This window comes from Adiantum capillus-veneris, chromosome 3 (genome assembly GCF_014529385.1).
Source record: "Adiantum capillus-veneris isolate H3 chromosome 3, ASM1452938v2, whole genome shotgun sequence".
Classification (NCBI taxonomy): Eukaryota; Viridiplantae; Streptophyta; class Polypodiopsida; order Polypodiales; family Pteridaceae; genus Adiantum; species Adiantum capillus-veneris.
This window is the reverse complement of record NC_140933.1, coordinates 135878313-135896499: the sequence shown is the minus strand read 5'-3', so window position 1 is coordinate 135896499 and position 18187 is coordinate 135878313. Positions and strand designations below refer to the sequence as shown.

Here is an 18187-nt window from a genome sequence, read left to right as displayed (position 1 = left end):
CTCGAAAGGTGCTTTTCCTGTGGAAGTATGTAGAGTGTTATTGTAGGCATACGCTAGTAAGGGTAATTACTTCTCCCATTGGGACCTTTGATCGACTTTCGTTACGTAGGATTTTAGTAGGCCAAGGATTGTTAGGTTAGCTATTTCACTTTGGACATCCGTTTGCGGGTGATAGGCCAAAGAGATATTTAGCCTTGTCCCTAAATTCTCAAAGAAACCTTTTGGAAACTACTAGTCATTCTAGGATCTCCATCCGACACTATGGACATCGGCAAGCCATGGTACTTGAACATTTGTGATATGAAGAGGGTTGCCATTTGATGGGCTTTGATTGTCTTTTTGACAGGTATAAAACGAGCTTGTTTGCTGAAGCTATCTACTATGGTCCATATTCCCATATTTCCATGGACTTGGGCAATCCAAAGATAAAATTTATGGATATGCTCTCCCATGGTGAATTAGGGATTGGAAAAGGTTGAAGCAATCCAAGTTGCTTTCCTCTATCAAACTTCACCTTTTGGCATACCACACATTTAGAAACATACTATTGTATGTTTGCTTTCATGGTAGGTCAATAGAAATATTGAGGCGGTCCGGGGCGGGCAACAAGAAGAGTGGCCTCTAAGCACCCTTCTAGGCTCCTGTGCTGCTCAATTGGGTTGGGTATGGAAAAAACAACAAACACACACACAAACCCGCAACCTAACCCTACACAAATTTGGGGCACCACCTAGTTTTGGATGCGAACTAGGACGCGTAAAGAGAGAGAGAGAGAGAGAGAGAGAGAGAGAGAGAGAGAGAGAGAGAGAGAGAGAGAGAGAGAGAGAGAGAGAGAGAGAGATAGTGCTTGGGCTGCTTTGAAATGTATCGGCAATGATCAAGCAAACACAATTATCTATGTAAGAAAGAGAGAGAAGAGGGAGGGGGTGCTTGTTGCATTAATACCTTCTTACAAATCTGTCATGACCCATCAAAGTGAGATTAGTATTTGTTCAACATAGCTTGAGTAAATTTCACCACAACACATCACAAGAAAAGCCACCCCAATCACTGTCTTAAGGCCAGGGGAGTCCCCTCCACCCTGTCGCCCTCTTACAGTATGTGGGATTTATGGCTAAATTGATGACAACACCCAGACACAAGCTATCAAGAACTAAAAAAATCACCAAGACACTTACACATAATTGTTGTCCATAACTTCACGTTGGAAGAGAGACAAAGTATCCAATCTTAGTCTAAATCCACCCTCCTTGATTCAGCAAATGTTGGGCTTACACTAGTAGGAGAAATGATAGATTTTCCACTCTCAATTGAATGATCGCTCTCTCTCTTACAATGGCATAGATTTCCCGTGCTAATCACCCCTATTACAACACATGAACATGAATACGACAATGAGCTTCCACTCAAGAGCTCCTTCTAGAGAGGTTGAGCTTGGCATCTCAAGCTATAGCATAGTGCTCTTGCTTATGGCTCTCCCTTTGTGCTAGCTACCCCCTCCTTTTATAGAAATTTTGAAGGCTAGGGTTACTCCTCTAACCATGGTTGGGTTATATTTTCAACACTTATCTAATTTCTTTTGCTTGGTATTATCAAGAAGTTGGTGTGGATAGATGAAGAAGAGAGGGAGGAGAGAAGTGGAGGTGATAGGACTTTTCATACTAGGTTAGTGTTAGTAAATTAGTAGAGTTAGTTATTTTATTGATTTACAAATGGAATTGGATATTTACAATGGGAGTATCCAAGTAGGATACAAATAAGGAAGAAAAAACTCTTAATAGGTAAGAAAACATGGATTTCTTACAATGTTGATGCTCCAAGTGTCTTGAGCAGGGTCAATTTTGACGCTTGTTGACGGTCCACTAGCTTTGACGGTACGTTTTTTTCACTCTTGACCTTCCTTTGGGAGCCAAGGTAGTTGAATATGAGTAATCAATCACCATGATGCTGTCTTTCAAGAGAAGAGGCTGAATTTTATGGTTTTTTGATAGATATGGGTAATATGGATGAGGAAAAATGAGACTAGGTGGTCAATTTTGGAATGGAAGTGTGTAGGAAACATGAGTTCACCATGGTTTCTCTTATTCTTCAAGGTTGAGAAGAAGGTGAGTAGGGTGCAAAGAGGAGTGGTGAGAGAGGTGGGGATGATGAGTGGAGAGGTGTGTGTGAAAGAGGAAAATGGTAAAGTGGAAGAGGGAGTGTGGCTGCATAGCATGGGCAATTTGGGGTCCACCAATAAAATCATAGCTCACAGCTCGTAGCTCAAAAAAATATGAAAAAAGTTGAGGTGAAAGTTCAGCTCACGAGCTACAACTTCTGTTTGTATCACCTTTTCAAATTCGGGGAGTATGTGATCTTAAAAATTCAGAAAAACCGACTGTTTTTTCCACTCCACAAGGTCCTTGTAAAGTCCTTCTTTGGATGATTCTTTTGAATACCTCCAAGAGTGAGATCCCCATGGTGCATGCATGCATTCCACATACCCTTGACCTTATTTGGTAGGTCTATAATTGAAGATATTGTTGAGATCATGATATAAGTGAATAGTACAACTAAGAAAATCAAATATTGAGGGGTCTAAAAAAATATGTACATGTCAAATATAAATAATATAGGTGGAAAAAATATAAAGGGGTCAAAATAAATCTCTCTCATTATAAGTCTACCATAAAAAGATGTATATTTTTGGTGTTCTAATTTATGAGAGTAAAAGAGAATAGATGTAGGAAGGAAAAATCACAATAGTGAAAAAATATACACATAAATAGAACTAGTTTTTTTGGATTTTTATTGGGATGAAGTTACACCAAAAATAAGAGAAGCTTGCATGAAATTATTTTTATATGGAATAAAGAGTATGCAAAATGGTAAGAAAAAATATGGTAATGGTGAGTCAATGTACATAGCATAAATAATACACCATAGGTAGAAATATTTAAATAAATACCAAAATAATTATGAAAAATCCTTTTATTTAGGCCCTATATACAATGAAATATTTACACACAAATGGGCCATAGTATACTTATATTTTTTATATTTTTTTAATTTTTTGGCTCAACTAACCCAGTGACTAGCTAATTGAGGGTTTTTAAGAAGATATGGGAAAAGTCCCCTAACTCACACACACCTATGTATAGTGAAATGGTAGGGATAGCCACAGTGTTTGGATGATTTTGGTAGGGTGGTTTAACTCACTATGGCATTTACGGAGAGCGGAAAAACGGCTATCAATATGTTTCAATCCCTTTTAGGGTAGACTGAATCCTCTATGCCCCGCATAAGGAGGAGCATGAGATTGAGTTAGTAACGCATAGTATATTGCCATAATAAGATAACCATCTTGTAAAGTAAATGGTTCCTCTTTCTTCCCTTGTGCAAGGGCTGAAATCACATCTCTAAAATTGGGATCAATAGCATACTCATCTATCATAGAAGATAGATAATTGTGAGTTGCTATGGAAACTGCATTCACTCTCGGCTATTTTGAGAGTGCATCGGCTACTTGATTATGCTTGCCAGAAATGTGAGCAATATGAAAATGAAATTGAGAAAGGAAATTTTCCCACCTCAATTGTTTGTTGGAGAGCTCAGTCTACGTCATGAAGTACTTAAGACTTTGGTGATCCGTCCACAGAATGAAAGGAGTCCCCAATAAATATTGCTTCCACGAGTCTAAGGCATGTAGAACTGTGAGGAGCTCATTTTCATATATGCCTAGAGCTTGTGCAGCAGGGTCGAGTCTTCGACTTTCATAGGCTATGGCATGCCCTTCTTGGAGCAAAACAGCTCCAAGGCAATCCCCACAAGCGTCAACTTGGACCTCAAATGGCTTTGAGAGATCCGGCAGTGTAAGCACAGGTTGAGAGATAAGCTTTTCTTTAAGCTTTCTAAAAGCATTGTTCTCCTTGGCAGACCATGTATACCTAACGTTTTTCTTTGTTATGTCATGTAATGGTCCTGCTATTAGTGAGAACTTTTCTATGAAGCGTCTATTATGCACACATATCTATAAAGCTTCTTAGTTCATGAAGATTCCTTGGCTTAGACCATTCTTTTATTACCTCTAGCTTTGATGGACCCATTTGGATGCCATCTTGAGAGATAATGTGACCTAAATATTGAATCTCTTGCAAGGAAAACTCACTTTTTTTTTTAATTAACATAAAGTTTATTCTCTCGTAAGACTTGAAATATTACATGGAGATGTTGCTTGTGTTCGTCTAGTGAATTAGAGTAGATTATAATATCATCAAAGAACACTCCAGTAAAGGTTCGGTGAGGCCTGAATAGCTTCTCCATCAAGCGGTTGAATGTGGCTAGTGCATTGGTCAAACCAAAAGGCATGACAATATATTCATAAATACCAAACGTAGTGCGAAATGCGGTCTTTACAATGTCTTGGTCAACTATCCTTATTTGATGGTAGCCACATTTTAGGTCAATTCTACTAAAGTAGGTTGACCCTTGTAGCTTATCAAATAGGTCTTCTACCCATGGAACGGGAAACCTATTTTTGATAGTGATCCTATTTAGTGCTCTATAGTCAACACACATACAATATGTGCCGTCTTTCTTTTGCACTAATAGCACGGGTGAACAAAATGGAGATGAGCTAGGCTTAGCCATGCCCTTCTCAACTAACTCATGCACTTGCCACATAAAGCTTGAGAAACTCAATAAGGAGGTTTATTAGGCGGTGAACTTCCTGGAAGAAGTTCAATTGCATGGTCATCATTGCCTCGTTTAGAAGGTAGTTCACAAGGGATGTCGTCAATAAAAACATCTTGAAATCCCTTGAGAAAACTGGATAACTCTAATTCTCTATGATTGTTTATAATTTCTTTTGCTAAAGCATTAGGTTCATTTTGAGAATCTTTAACAAAAATCATGTAGACGGAAATAGAGCTCTTTATTGAATTACTGAAAGCTTGCGTATGTACATTGGGTATGGTGTTACCCAACTCTTTAGCATCTATGTACATATCTTTTTCCCTGAACCTAAAGTAGATTTTCTAACATTGGCAGCCATGTGATCAAACCATGGTGCCCCTAGGATTACATCCTCATGCTTAAGAGGAGGGACAAAGAAGTCCTCTTTGTCCACATAGCTCTGTACATGGAGACTCAATTTCCCAAGGGAGTGACTGAAGCTTCTTGCCCTTGAAAGCACCATCAACGGGTAGGACATCTCTCATCTCATAGGCTTGGATGCCTAGCTTGTTGGCCAATTCTATGGATATGAAATTATGAGTAGAACCAGGGTCAAAGAGAATAAAAGCATCATGTTCTCCTTACCTTTCCCCAAGCATAGCATAGAGGAGATCCTTTGTGGTGATATTCCTCTTCTTGTATTTCAACCAAGGTAGCTCTATGAGGCTCACGGTGGGTGTTCTTTTGGGGCCAAGCATGGTACACATGTCCTTGCTCACCGCATTTGAAACAACGATTATCTTTACGATAATGCTCAAGCTCTTCAGGAGAGGTTTTCTTTTGCCTTTGTAAACTCCCTTCTCCTTAGCTTTGTTATTATTGGAATTTCCGTTAGGAGATTTTTGGCAATTGTTCTTCCCCTTAGGCTCATTGGAACCCTTGTTTTACGTGAACTTAAGATTTCTCTTTAGCCCTTGTTTGGAAGTTGATTCATGAAGCCACCATGGTATGGTGTATGAACGCAGATATGGTGTGTGGCCTTTGAGAGTTGACATACTCTGCCATATATTTAGTTAAGCCCGCACAAAATTGTTGTTTTTTCTCTCCAAAATCACTCTTTTTGAAGACAGTGGCTTTGAGATGTAAGTCCCAATACTTGTCTACATATTTGTGAATGGATTTGTAGGGAGAGAGCTTCAAGCTTTGCCCTTTGGTGAGTACTTTGTCTTTGGCATCGATGGCCAAAAACTGCTTCATGATGGAAGCTTTTAAAGCTTTCCATGTTCGTGGAATTTTCCATTTTCCCATAGGCTAGATCACCATTGCCTGTCGGACTTTTGAAAATGCATAGCTACATGGTGTAGCTTAGAGGACTCCATGAAGCCCTTATCTCCAAACGCCGCATTGAATTGTTGGATGAAGGCCAAGACTTTGTCCGTAGCACCAAAGGTGCCATTGTAGGTAAGGAAAGGGATGCTCTTTCCTCCCTCTTTGAACTTCTTGAGCTTAGTCGACCTCTTCCACGCGGCATAGGATTTCCTATGGCCTCTTCTTTTTGATGGTTCAAAAATTGCACCATTCCTTTCTTTAGAAGATGAAGAATTTGAGGAAGATGGAGAAGAGGGTGACCTCTTTCTCGCCTTTTTCTTGCCTTGTCCTCCTTGTCTGCACCATCACTTTCTTGATAAGAGGAAGAGGATGAAGAAGATGGAGAAGAGGGTGACCTCTTTCTCGCCCTTTTCTTCTCTTGTTTTCTGTCATCCCTCTTTGAATTATGGTGTGGAGAAGTGTGAGATGGTCTTCTCCATTTAGGAGGTGATGGAGAAAATTTTGCCGGCCATCATGGAGCCATCTCTGTCAAGGTGGCAGGAGACTCACTTCTTTTGCGTTCTTTTGGTGGGGGCCCTTGACTTCTCCTTTGGGAGGGAGATGCATCATCAAGAAGTAAACTTTTGATCCCTCCATATGGATCCTCTTCTTCTTCCCAAATCGGAGAGAGGCCTCTTTTGGAAGTCTCACAAGGAGGCTTCCTAGGTACTCTCTCTTCATGGTGAGGAGTTTGGATAATCCCATGAGCACGAAGCTACCGTTGCACTTCACTTTGGAGGGATGGATTTCCCATGACTTGTAGAAGACTAGAAATAAGGTAGTTAACAAGCATAGGGGCATCATTATTAGTAGCCTACTCATTAGCAAAATCAAAGCTATCAACATTAATTTTACTCTCTTTACTATCGTCAGCCATTCCAACAACTTTTAGGTGTAAACTATTTTAGGTGTACTTTGGCATTTCAAGCCCTAGTTGCTACTTCTCTTTACCCCTTTAGAAAAGCACTCAAGCTCCTGTACTTGTGGCTTAAATATCATTAATTGCAAGGAATAGAAGAGAGGTCTTTCAACACCAAAACAGTACCGGCTCCTGTCAAGCTTCTAATAGCTCAATAGTGGTTAAGCTGTAAGTTGTAGGCAGGACCCATAGGACTCCACTACTAAGACCATAGCTCTCAAAGGTGATGCCCTGTTATCTTCATGAAGGCAGGCGCAGTACAAGGCTGAAAGATCCTTATTCTACTTACTCAATTGTAGTTAATAATACCAACCATTTTTAGCTAGCTTGAGGACCTCCCTTCTTGAGCAAGAAAAGAGAAACCTTGTGCTCTGATACCAATGTAACATTTAATGGCCTAGCAACTTGTGTGTAGTGGAAAATAGCATAGACATAGTGAGCATTTCATTAGTATAGATTCCTAATGAGCATAGCAAGAGTGCTTGGATGGAGAGAGTAACAAAAAGAATAATACCTAGTTAGATAGGCATGAACAATACTTCAAAAGAGAGAGAAATTAAACTATTGACAACAATTGAGGATCAAACTTACATGGAGCCAGTCCCCCCCTCCAAAAGGCTTTGTATTATAGGTTTCCCCCATCAAAGGAGACATTTTACATTACAATACTTTGTGTTCTTTCAATAACTTGCTGGTGCAATGAAGATGGAAGCTTCAAGCACCATGCACGCACTTAAAAAACACAACATCAATTCTCTCACAGTCTCAGATCCAAGACCTCACACACCTTCGAAGATGGTGAGAGCTAGCGGGGTATGAGAGTAGATTGAGAGGAAGAAGGAGAAGTATTACAAGAAATAAATATATCTCCTCACATAATCACTCATAAAATCTTACCATAGCTTAGTAATTAGCATGGTAAAGGAGATGAGCATGCATTGAATCTTGGCCCTTGGTTGGATTTGCATCACAAAGCCAAGAGTGGTTGGTATAGGCCTCCCTTCTCACAAGCTTGGAGTAGATGATGATCTTTTCATTAAAGCTTGAAAAGGAGAGAGAGAGAGTCTTCTTGCTTCACACATGAGATTGTGTGAGTGTGTGTGATATAATGCCTTGCCAAAAGCAGCGCCCTCTCTCTCTTGGTCGACCCCTCTTGCAAATTACTCATGTTGGCACCCCATTTGACCCTGCAAAGCTTAGTCAATCGTATTTGAAGGCATAATTGATAGCCTTGTGACATGTGTCTCCCTTTCCCCTTTTGTGGGAGCTTTAGGTAATTAAATTAAGCAATTAAACTCTCATTGGACCCCTTTGTCTTTTGGCCAATAGGAATCAAGCAAGCCATTGGGCTGCTGAATGCTCATTGGACCCCTTGAAGGGAGACTGGCCAATAGTCTTCTAATGAGCTTAATTCTTATTGGTTATTTTATTAAGTGTTTTTAAATGAATTAAACTAGATTTACTCTAGCCTAATTCTCATTTGTCCACCTCTATGGACATCCAAGAGGATTTGAGTGCACCTTGTGGGCAATTGGGCTAGGGAGCTGACATGTGTCCATTATGTCCTTTGCGTAAAGGGAAGATTTGGAGTGTGTATGTGTGTTTTCTCACCTTTTCCCTCTCTTCCCCTACCTCTCTAGGGCTCGCCCCCTCCTATGTAGGACTACTTGAAGACTTTTTGGTCATCACATAAGTATCCAATTCCACTAAACTTGACCATTTGGACTTACTTTGAGTTTTGGAACCTTAGCATTTTGGAAGTCTTAATGGGCTGAACCCTAAGGTCTTTGGAGCCCATTAGTGCACATTGCTCTTTTGTAGATGGCCCCCCTTTTGATCCCTACTGTGACCAATCTGCTAGCCTTACCAATAATATAGCTTTTTCTCCCCTGATCAGTTTAACATGAGAAAATCATTTAGGAGAACTAGATATTAGTTATTATGACAGAAATTATCCTTTTGAAGATGCTAGATGGATGCAAGGAATACAACTTAAGGATAGTATGAACCTTGTCAATGCTTACAATGCTACATTAGAGGAGAAATCTCAAAATACGAGAAAATATCTCCGAGCAATCTATTTTTTGAGCGAGCTCAGACAAAAATCATTTCTAAAAAAATTGACATATTAAATGAGCCGACTTAGGCAATGTTGAGCAATTTCACTTCTTTGATCGCCCAAAAACATAAAAACAAGGAACTACTTGAAATCAAAAAATTTGAGCTTCCCTAAACAAAAATGATGATGGATCATTTCCACTCTGTTCTGCTGGAATAATATGAAATAGTTGACCTAGGCAACTTTGAGCACGTTGACAAGAAAAGGTGCTCCTAAACACCAAAAGTATGTAAGCAACACCTCAGATAGATTTATTTTACAATAAATTCAACTACATTATGTTATTATTGTACTAAATGTCTTGAGCCAGGCAAGCACATTTACATATATGATCACCCCAAAATGTTGAAAGAGAGAAACCACCTCAAATCAACAATAATTTGGTCCATCTCGCAAGAAAATATTAATGAAAATTTGACAGAGGTGCCTCAAAACATTGAAAAGAATATATAACACAAAACAACCATTCGGTACATAGTATTACCTTGTGATCCCTTGACAAAAATAACAACTATTAAAAGTATCATAAAAAGCCTTGCACTAACAAACATCAAAACTGCAGCACCATTCTTATTTCTTAGTTTTGGATATTTATGCACCCCCCAAAGCCTGAAAGAGTTCCACTTTGGTCAAAGCTGCCTAATGGATAAACTCATGGGCCATTGCATCTAGCCCCAGCACCTAAAGAAACACATAGTATATATATGCTTGCATGGTGTATATCTAAGCTTCTTACTCTCTCGCTTCTAAAAGTACTCACATGTGCATCGTGGGAAATCAAAGAGCGTGACAAAATAAGACACCACTTTATCCAATGACCCATCTGTATTAATGTAGAATATGTGTGACTCATTACAAACAATTATTACTTCTGTAACTAGTTCTCCTGACATGGTACTTTTGAGGTCAATCCTGCATTGGAACTCTTTAGTCAACCTGGACCTCCACTTAACAACCTTTCCCTCTCTGTATTTTGGGCAAAAAGCACGTGGTATGCGGCGTGGAGCTCGAGTGCACTTGTCATTTTTTACGCCCTATGTAGTGTCATGAAGCACAAATCCACCAGATTGAAGATGCTTCACTTCGTGTAAACTCAATGTTGTTCCCTCCGCCACAAGCCATACTCAGGGAGCCAATCCAGGAGGTCCCACAACCATCTCATGAACATTCCATGTGTGCACATTACTGCTATTGCAAAACCAAATATATCCTTCTTTAACTCCACTTGCATTTGAGCTGGAATCGGGGTATTGTCGCCATCCCCAAAAGCAAGGGGCTGGTGTTCCATTTCTAATATTAAAAGAATCCTCATTTATGAATCGACCATATTTACTTTGTCCACCAACCACTACAAAGCATGTGACCTTGGACCCTAGCTATGTTGTCTTATTGCCCACATACTCTTGGCAACTGTCATATAAGGCCAAGAATTGGTCACATCACGAGCTCCATCTCTTTTTTGACGAGAACCACCATGTCAATGTTTTTTGTGACAAATTCTGGCATGTGGCTATCCTAATCACGCTGCACTTCTTCATCAACAAAGATAGGTCTTTTTTTCCTAATGCTCTTTTCTCTTGTGGGAATTATATTCATTTCAGGACTATTGAAACCCATTTCCTCCATAGAACCATTAGCATAATCAACTAGTTTTTTTGCGGTTGATACACCAAAAGTATGTGAAGCACTCTGCCAAGTTTTCCAATCCTGGATCCACAAAGGTGCGAACACCTTTAAGATATGCATTATACTTTACACTTTGTAGCATTTCCATGGCCATATGTCCAGACGAGCTGCCTCATACAAGTTTAGAATTTCCTTATATCCAATAAATGCTCGCATGCTTTGTCTCTGAGAGATTTGTATTAAGCACAAACATGTTGGACTCATCTTGGGACACAAATCTGCCACCCCAATGAGAAAATCTAACATCCCACCACCAAGCCAGCCATGTTTCTAAACAAGGAATCTCATCATGAATTGAATGGCCAACGGTCCAAAATTGGCATAGTTTCCGTTTGCAAATGTTATCTTGATTCTTTGAAGGGGCATTTCTCCACTTGTGGCATAATATTTTGTGCTCTTCTTGAGAAGAAGGATGTATAAACTTGGTTGCGTGTCGTATCATGGATTGCTCCCAATGAAAAGCACAAGATCTTTCTTTACCAAGTGTGCCTTTTTTTGCACCTCCAAAATACACTGTACGAACTGCAATCTAGTTAGCATTTGCTTCATCAACCATAAAGCCTCTGAACTCTGGCTTGTCAAAGCTTGCATCCTCAACAACCTTATTAAGCATTTTCCAAAATTCAATTTGAGCAAACTTATTCTCTACAGTAAATTCACAAGTAGCAATGGTCATTAATTCATGAACAAATGGGTCGTACACATGTGCAGACATTGTTGGCCATCCATTTACACGATGAACGTGATCAAAATGGACCCACATATTTTCAGGGTTGCCACCTAGTCTCATTCAATTAACCAAGTTAACTTCGCTTCCAGGACCTTTCATTGACATCTTGAAAACATGTGGTTGTTGATCTTTCCCAAGTTGTCCTGGAAATAGTACACTTTGAATGTAAGGATACCTACTTTTACTTTTAAGCTCAAGAAGAGCCTCCAAACCTTTTGTAGTAATGTTCTTTAATTTTTTTGCAATCTCCAATGTTCTTTCAGTCCTTCGTTTATTGGATAATGGAGTAATTGTATCCAAGAAGGAAGCAAACTCATAATCACCCATGGCATCTGAGACAAGGGCACCTTCCACAACTAATTTATCCATAATAATGTCCTGTGTTTTCATGCACTCTAATTGCTTTGCAATTTTGAATGGTTCAATAGTAGCATGTTTCTTCATTAGTCCATCAATTTCAACCATTGAAGCTCTATATTTCCCTTCTCTACAAGGATGCTTGTGTTCCCCTAAATGAAGAGCACATCTTGTGGAATTAAATTTATTTCTTGGCAAGCAATAGTAAATCACGATAGGACAAATAGAAACAAACTCTGGTACCTGAGAGCAATTCATATAACTCAAAGTGCCATATTCTTGGGATACTAGTTCACATGGTGGAGATTTTAATAATCGGCCTTTCCAATGAGCTTCATTACTTATCTTGAATCCTGTGTAGTATGGGCAGCCACATTAACACATCTGAGATGTCCAAAACATCTCCTGAATCACACAACACCCATTAATGAATCCAAACTACAAGTGACGTAGTCTGTCCACATATGGCTATCATGTCGTTGTTCCATCCCTTTCATTCTAGAAGAGTCACCTACAGCTGGAGGCTCAAATGCCACATATCCATCATAATAAGTAGGCAGCTCATTTACTTTGGCAATCTTTCTAACCTGATTAAGGGAGTGAAACAATCAACTCCGTCTAGGTAGTGCTTGGATAATTTCTATTACACTTGTGATAGGTTTTGAGGGTTTATCTAGATTTGAATCTAAGGGGATAGGAGCCTCAAAGCTACCGGCACCAAGAACTTTGTAGAACTAACAGTATTCATGATCAAGAAAATACCCTTCTTCTCCAATGCTGGTTGCAATCACCTCTAGCTTCACCTGCTCACCGGATAGGGTCAATGGATGAAGGCTAAACATTAATGTATCCAATGCAAAATGAATTCTAATATTATCAGTGGAAATTTCAATATGTATTTTATCAGATATAATGACAAGATTCTATGATTTAGAAGGGCCAAAAACAGTAATATGCCTAGACATTGTTAGGAATACCAATAGTCCTTAGGACAATGCTTTGCTATATTTCAAAGAAGACTAACAAATTTACACTATTTCCAAAACCTTTATCCTTTTCGGCTTATTAATGCATCACATTGAAGACTCGAATTTCTCAAAATGATGAATAAAGAACATTTTTTCAATTTTGAGAACATAATATTTTCTAAAGAGGATTCTCTTATTATTGAGGTTTTATTATATTATCTTTTTTGATCGCCAAAATAAGATCTTCTAGTATAGCTTAAGATTTTAAAAATTATAATATACACTTTTTTGTGCAACCAGCTTTGAAACCTTTTCACACGCATATGAGCTGGCTAACTCTAAATTTGAGAGGGACAATCACACTAGAACTTTCATATTTATAACTAAAAACTGCATAATTTGAACCGACTTGAGAACCTTCTTGCTTAAATTTGAGCCGTCCATTTTTATGAAACATCTGCAAGAAACACTGGAAGAAAATGAAATTAAAGTTGGAGTATAGCAATAAGCTAGGTCCAAATAAGTTTTGATTTTGAGTTTCCCACTCAAAATAAATAACAAGTTAGTTTTGACTTTGAGTGTTGCCACTGATCAGTGGGGTAGAGCTGTCGTCGATGATTGTGGAAAGATCAAGGTTCCCATTGAGGGTAGCCAGGGCTCCTGCAGGAAGTTAATTTGTAATCATAGAGATACGTGGAATTCCCCGCCTGTAGAAGTACCTACTTATATTTTGCTAATTCCCAAAAAGGACTCATGCATTTCCATCTACACTCGGTGTCAAAAGAGGCCCCCTCAAATTGCTCCACTTGTAGGTGTCAAATTAATCCAAAAAACGTGAAAGTAAAATGCCCTGGCAGTTATCATTATTGTCTGGCTATGGCAGTGGGAGAGAGAGAGAGTGAGAGAGTGGGAGAGTGTTGTAGAAGTGAAGAAGCTATGGAAGATTGCTCCCAAGCTCCTCCCAGGTCGTCACCTCGTCTTTTGGCATCGTCTCGTCGACCACCTCAGACCTCGTGCCGCTCACATGACAGGTGCGCCACTCACAGCCATGCCTTTCTCATGGCACTCCTATACACATAGTCCAAGGGATCTGCATCAACGCGGATCTCTTTGGATTTCTTCTGTGTAATCATGGGGGCTTCATTGGTGGCCTTATTGACTGTTATTCCATGCATTTTGAAAGCCTGTGACTGCATGAACATGTCGTCAAAAAAGGCCTTGCTTCTGAGACTGGAGCTGCACACATCTGCCAAATGACGTATGTTGAGTCGATGCTCAGGATTGGTCACATCAACTCATGTGATGATTTCTGCATGCCTACAACACCAAGAGACATAGCATCCGCAGCAACACAGGTATAGCTCGGGTGTTGGTGCATGTGTATAGCTCGGGTTTTAGCACGAGGGTACAGCTCGGGTGGGGCACCTGAGTCTGCAAGGGTTTTGCGTCAACGAAGATCCCCTCACACTGCATTAGTGCTTGTCACATCTTACTGTCTTACTACATGATTTAACAACAACGATACTGTAAACACACAATCTTACTATCGGACGGTCTTACTGCCTGATTTAACAATACATCTTATTGTCTTACTGCCTGATTTAACATCAATGGAACAGACAATCTGATTTAGAAACAAAAAGCTTTAAAGGATGTTATGATTAACTTGTGAACTCTATGAGATGCCCTAAAGAGTTGTTGGGCAATGTAAAGACCATCCCCAAGAGAGAGGATATTAAATATAGGAGCTTTTTATTTAGAGCTTTCTTTATAAATTTAGAGCTTTTTGTGGGTAGCAAAAGTAGATGAAACCTTTTGCGCATACTAAGGTATATAGATTTTGAAGTAGGATAAAGTACATAGTAGAAAAATTGTGCTCTACATCTTAATTGTAGCACAATTAAGGGCCATAGTAACACAACATGGATTTGATAAAAAACTAACCATATCAATATCAACATATTGATACTGCAATGTCATATATATAGTATTTATAAGAAAGATCATCACAAAGTCTGTGTTTACGATCCTGCAAGAATATTAGTACAAAGTAAATTTTTTGAAGTTTTGGTATGAGGTAAGTTGAAGTCTACTCTAGCAACGAGTCTTTATCTTGTTCACATTATAATCCAATTAGAGATAATATAAGAGAGAGAGAGAGAGAGAGAGAGAGAGAGAGAGAGAGAGAGAGAGAGAGAGAGAGAGAGAGAGAGAGAGAGAGAGAGAATATGAGAGAGAGAGAGAGTGAAAAGTGAGATATTTGGATTTTTTGTATGGGATAAGTTGAATTCCACCCTGGAAAAAAGTCTTTATCTTGTTTTCTCTACAAGCAATTAGAGAGAATATGTGTGTGTGTGTGTGTGTGTGTGTGTGTGTGTGTGTGTGTGTGTGTGAGAGAGAGAGAGAGAGAGAGAGAGAGAGAGAGAGAGAGAGAGAGAGATATACAAATCTAGAGCAATAAGAGACCCCAACCCACATACATAGAGACACACACACATACATGATGATTATTGAGCAAGCATTTGCTTGCATTACCCTAAATCCCAATAACAACAACAATAACAAGATAATGACATGACAAACACAAAAATTTTCCCATGATTGAACAACATATAGATTGATCCTCGATTTGAGATATGAAACATCATCCCAAATCAATGTATCATGATTGTGGGTGAAAAAACCCTTGTGGGGACAAGGGAAAAACCCACAATCTCCATATGTTGCTTGTTGTTGCATTGAAAAAATATTATCTCAAACAATACATAGAGTCAAGTCACAAAAATAATTGTCCACCTCTGGAAGTAACTTATCTACTAGTTTTTCTCCTCAGGAGGAGGACCACAAACTTTTCTCTAAACACTTAGAGAAGACAAAGAAATCACGCTCTAGCATTAGACATTGAAGGATCTCCTTTGTGCAAGCAAGCCCCAAGCCACCACACTCAGCAAAAATGTCCATAACATGGTCGTCCTCATATGTGAATGTTTCTAGCAACCAACTGCGTCAAACATAATAATCAAAATTGAACGTCAAGAGCTTGAATCTAACTATCAAGATGAGTGTACTGATTCACAAGGTTCATGGCTAGAAAGCTACCTGTAAAAATTCTCAGTACGCTCTGCTCCCCCTCGAATCAAATCTCGAGCTATCCTTGTATAATTGTTAGACGAACAAGGTGGAGACTCTGTGAGGTAGCTTCTTGAGGCCGAAAAGCACTCAAGAGAAACATCCTCCCCAGCCTTTCTATCATAATGAGGTGTAATGCTTTGAGCATTCTTACGATAAAACAAACCAAGAGTGAGATCCATCACCTATGTAATGAGAGAATAAACCACTTAAAGACGAGAACTCTAAATTTCATGCGCAAGCTTCACATAGAGAAGGCAACCTCACCTGCTCACCAGTCTCTGGATGCAAGTATCCCCCATCACACATCAAAGTCCACGAGCGATGGAGTTGCAAACTAACTCTATTAGCTTGCATGGCAAGATCCCCCAAATGTTGCGCAAGAGACAAAGTCACCAAGAAACCCTCGTCTGCCAAGTGAACATCGGCAATTTTCATGACACCACTCGCCAAGACAGTGGAAAAGTGGTTCCACTCAAGAACAACCTTTACATTACCTACACACTCAAGTTTAAATGAAAAATTACATCATAACATATATGCATTGTATAACAAAAATGAAGCCATAAAAAAAGCTCACCTATATTGTTATTGTGAATACCATCAACTAGCATGGACGTAGGGAAGTCTCCAAAGATCAACCTTGCCACATATTGGGAGATTTCCCCCTTCAATGAATACTCATGCCCATCATAGATTGGTGTTTTCTTGAACCACATTTCAATACTAACACAAACCAAAGGATCAAGGTAAGAGTAAATTCTGGTAAGTTAACTTTTTAGAGAAATATGTAAGTCTTACCTATGCCATGCTAGGTCATCAATTGCTTCCACATCCAACAACAAAGCATCCACACATGTAATAAACTCCTCTCCTAAACATGAGAATGAAATTTTCAATTGCTTAGAATCTCAAAGAATGCTTAGAAAACCGTAGGAGTGTCAACGGTTAACGCAAGCAATAATTAGAGTAATGAAAAGAAAATAAACAAGCAAAGAACATTTACCTATGGTGCGTTTTGATGGCATCCTCTCATGTAGTCAACAACTCATAATAGTCTCAGAGATGCAAGACTTTGATGCTAGGGTGGATCCTTTTGGTGGAAGAGAAATTGGAAAGCTCTCCTCCTCACCATCAGAATCTGCACGCACACACTGGGAGGGTTTTTCTTTACTTTTTTTTAGCCTTTCCTTTCACGCAAAGATGGCTTGGTGAATGGCTCAATGTGTGTAGCTTGGGGTGGTATTACACCGTCATTAGAGATGGGACTCTCTTTCAAAAAACCTTTCCATACAAAAGTTCACGAAAAAAAGGTCAACAAAATTCAATTTGAAACAAATTATATTAGTTTATACAAGACATTGCAGTTCACTTACAAGCATGAATCTCTTGATCACTCTTTGGGATAACACCTAGGGGATACTCCAACCACCATGGACAGTGAGAGCACTCCCAAGGTGTATTGATTTTTCAAGTGCAACAATGTATATCTGAAGTCAAACACAATAAGCAAAGAAGCACTTGCCTTCTTCAATTCGTCGCATCCAAGTTTTCAACCTGTGGTTACCATCCCAGACAAAAAAAAATTTGCCTCAAAGATCTACCCAATCACCCATAAGATTCTTTTCAAATTCTGCATTAAGTCGTTGCCATATTGGATCCCACTTCTCAATCGTATCTTCTATCAGATGTTTTATTTCTCCATGTCGTCCTTTAAGTGAAACAGTAAAAGAACCCCTTGAAGAGACATAGCCAACCCTATCGAACGTGGATGTCAACCAAGGTGCATCCGAAATTGCACATCGAACAACATCTGTAGCTATTAATTTACATAAGGGAACAAAAGGGGGCTCTAATTTCCTTTTGATATGAAATTGACTTATGAATTCATTCATCAAACCAAGAGACACATTCTCCCCAAAAACCCTGTTATGCTTTGAAAAGTCGTCTTCTTCGTCTTGGTTATTGGTCTGTGTGGGTATTTTGTGGGGTGGGAGAAAAATATGGACTAATAGTATTTGGAGTGATAGCATTGCTATTAGAAGCCCCATCTATAGACCTGTCCAAGGGCCACGATTCATCATCAACATACACACATTGATTTCTTCTCTTCACAGACTTCTTTGGCAGACTCATTGGTAGAATCCTTGAGGAACCATCGTCAAGTATAACTTGCCTTCCTTGAATAGCCCCAGACCGTAGAGTCATCCCCCCTAACAATTTTCTTCTCGTTTTTTCGTGGAGCGTTTGGGAGCCAT

At 39.3% G+C, this 18187-nt stretch overlaps 1 pseudogene; it reads right to left on the bottom strand.

Moving 5' to 3' along the window:
• Positions 1 to 15629: 15629 nt before the first annotated feature.
• On the bottom strand, positions 15630 to 18187 carry LOC147461777 (uncharacterized; annotated as a pseudogene).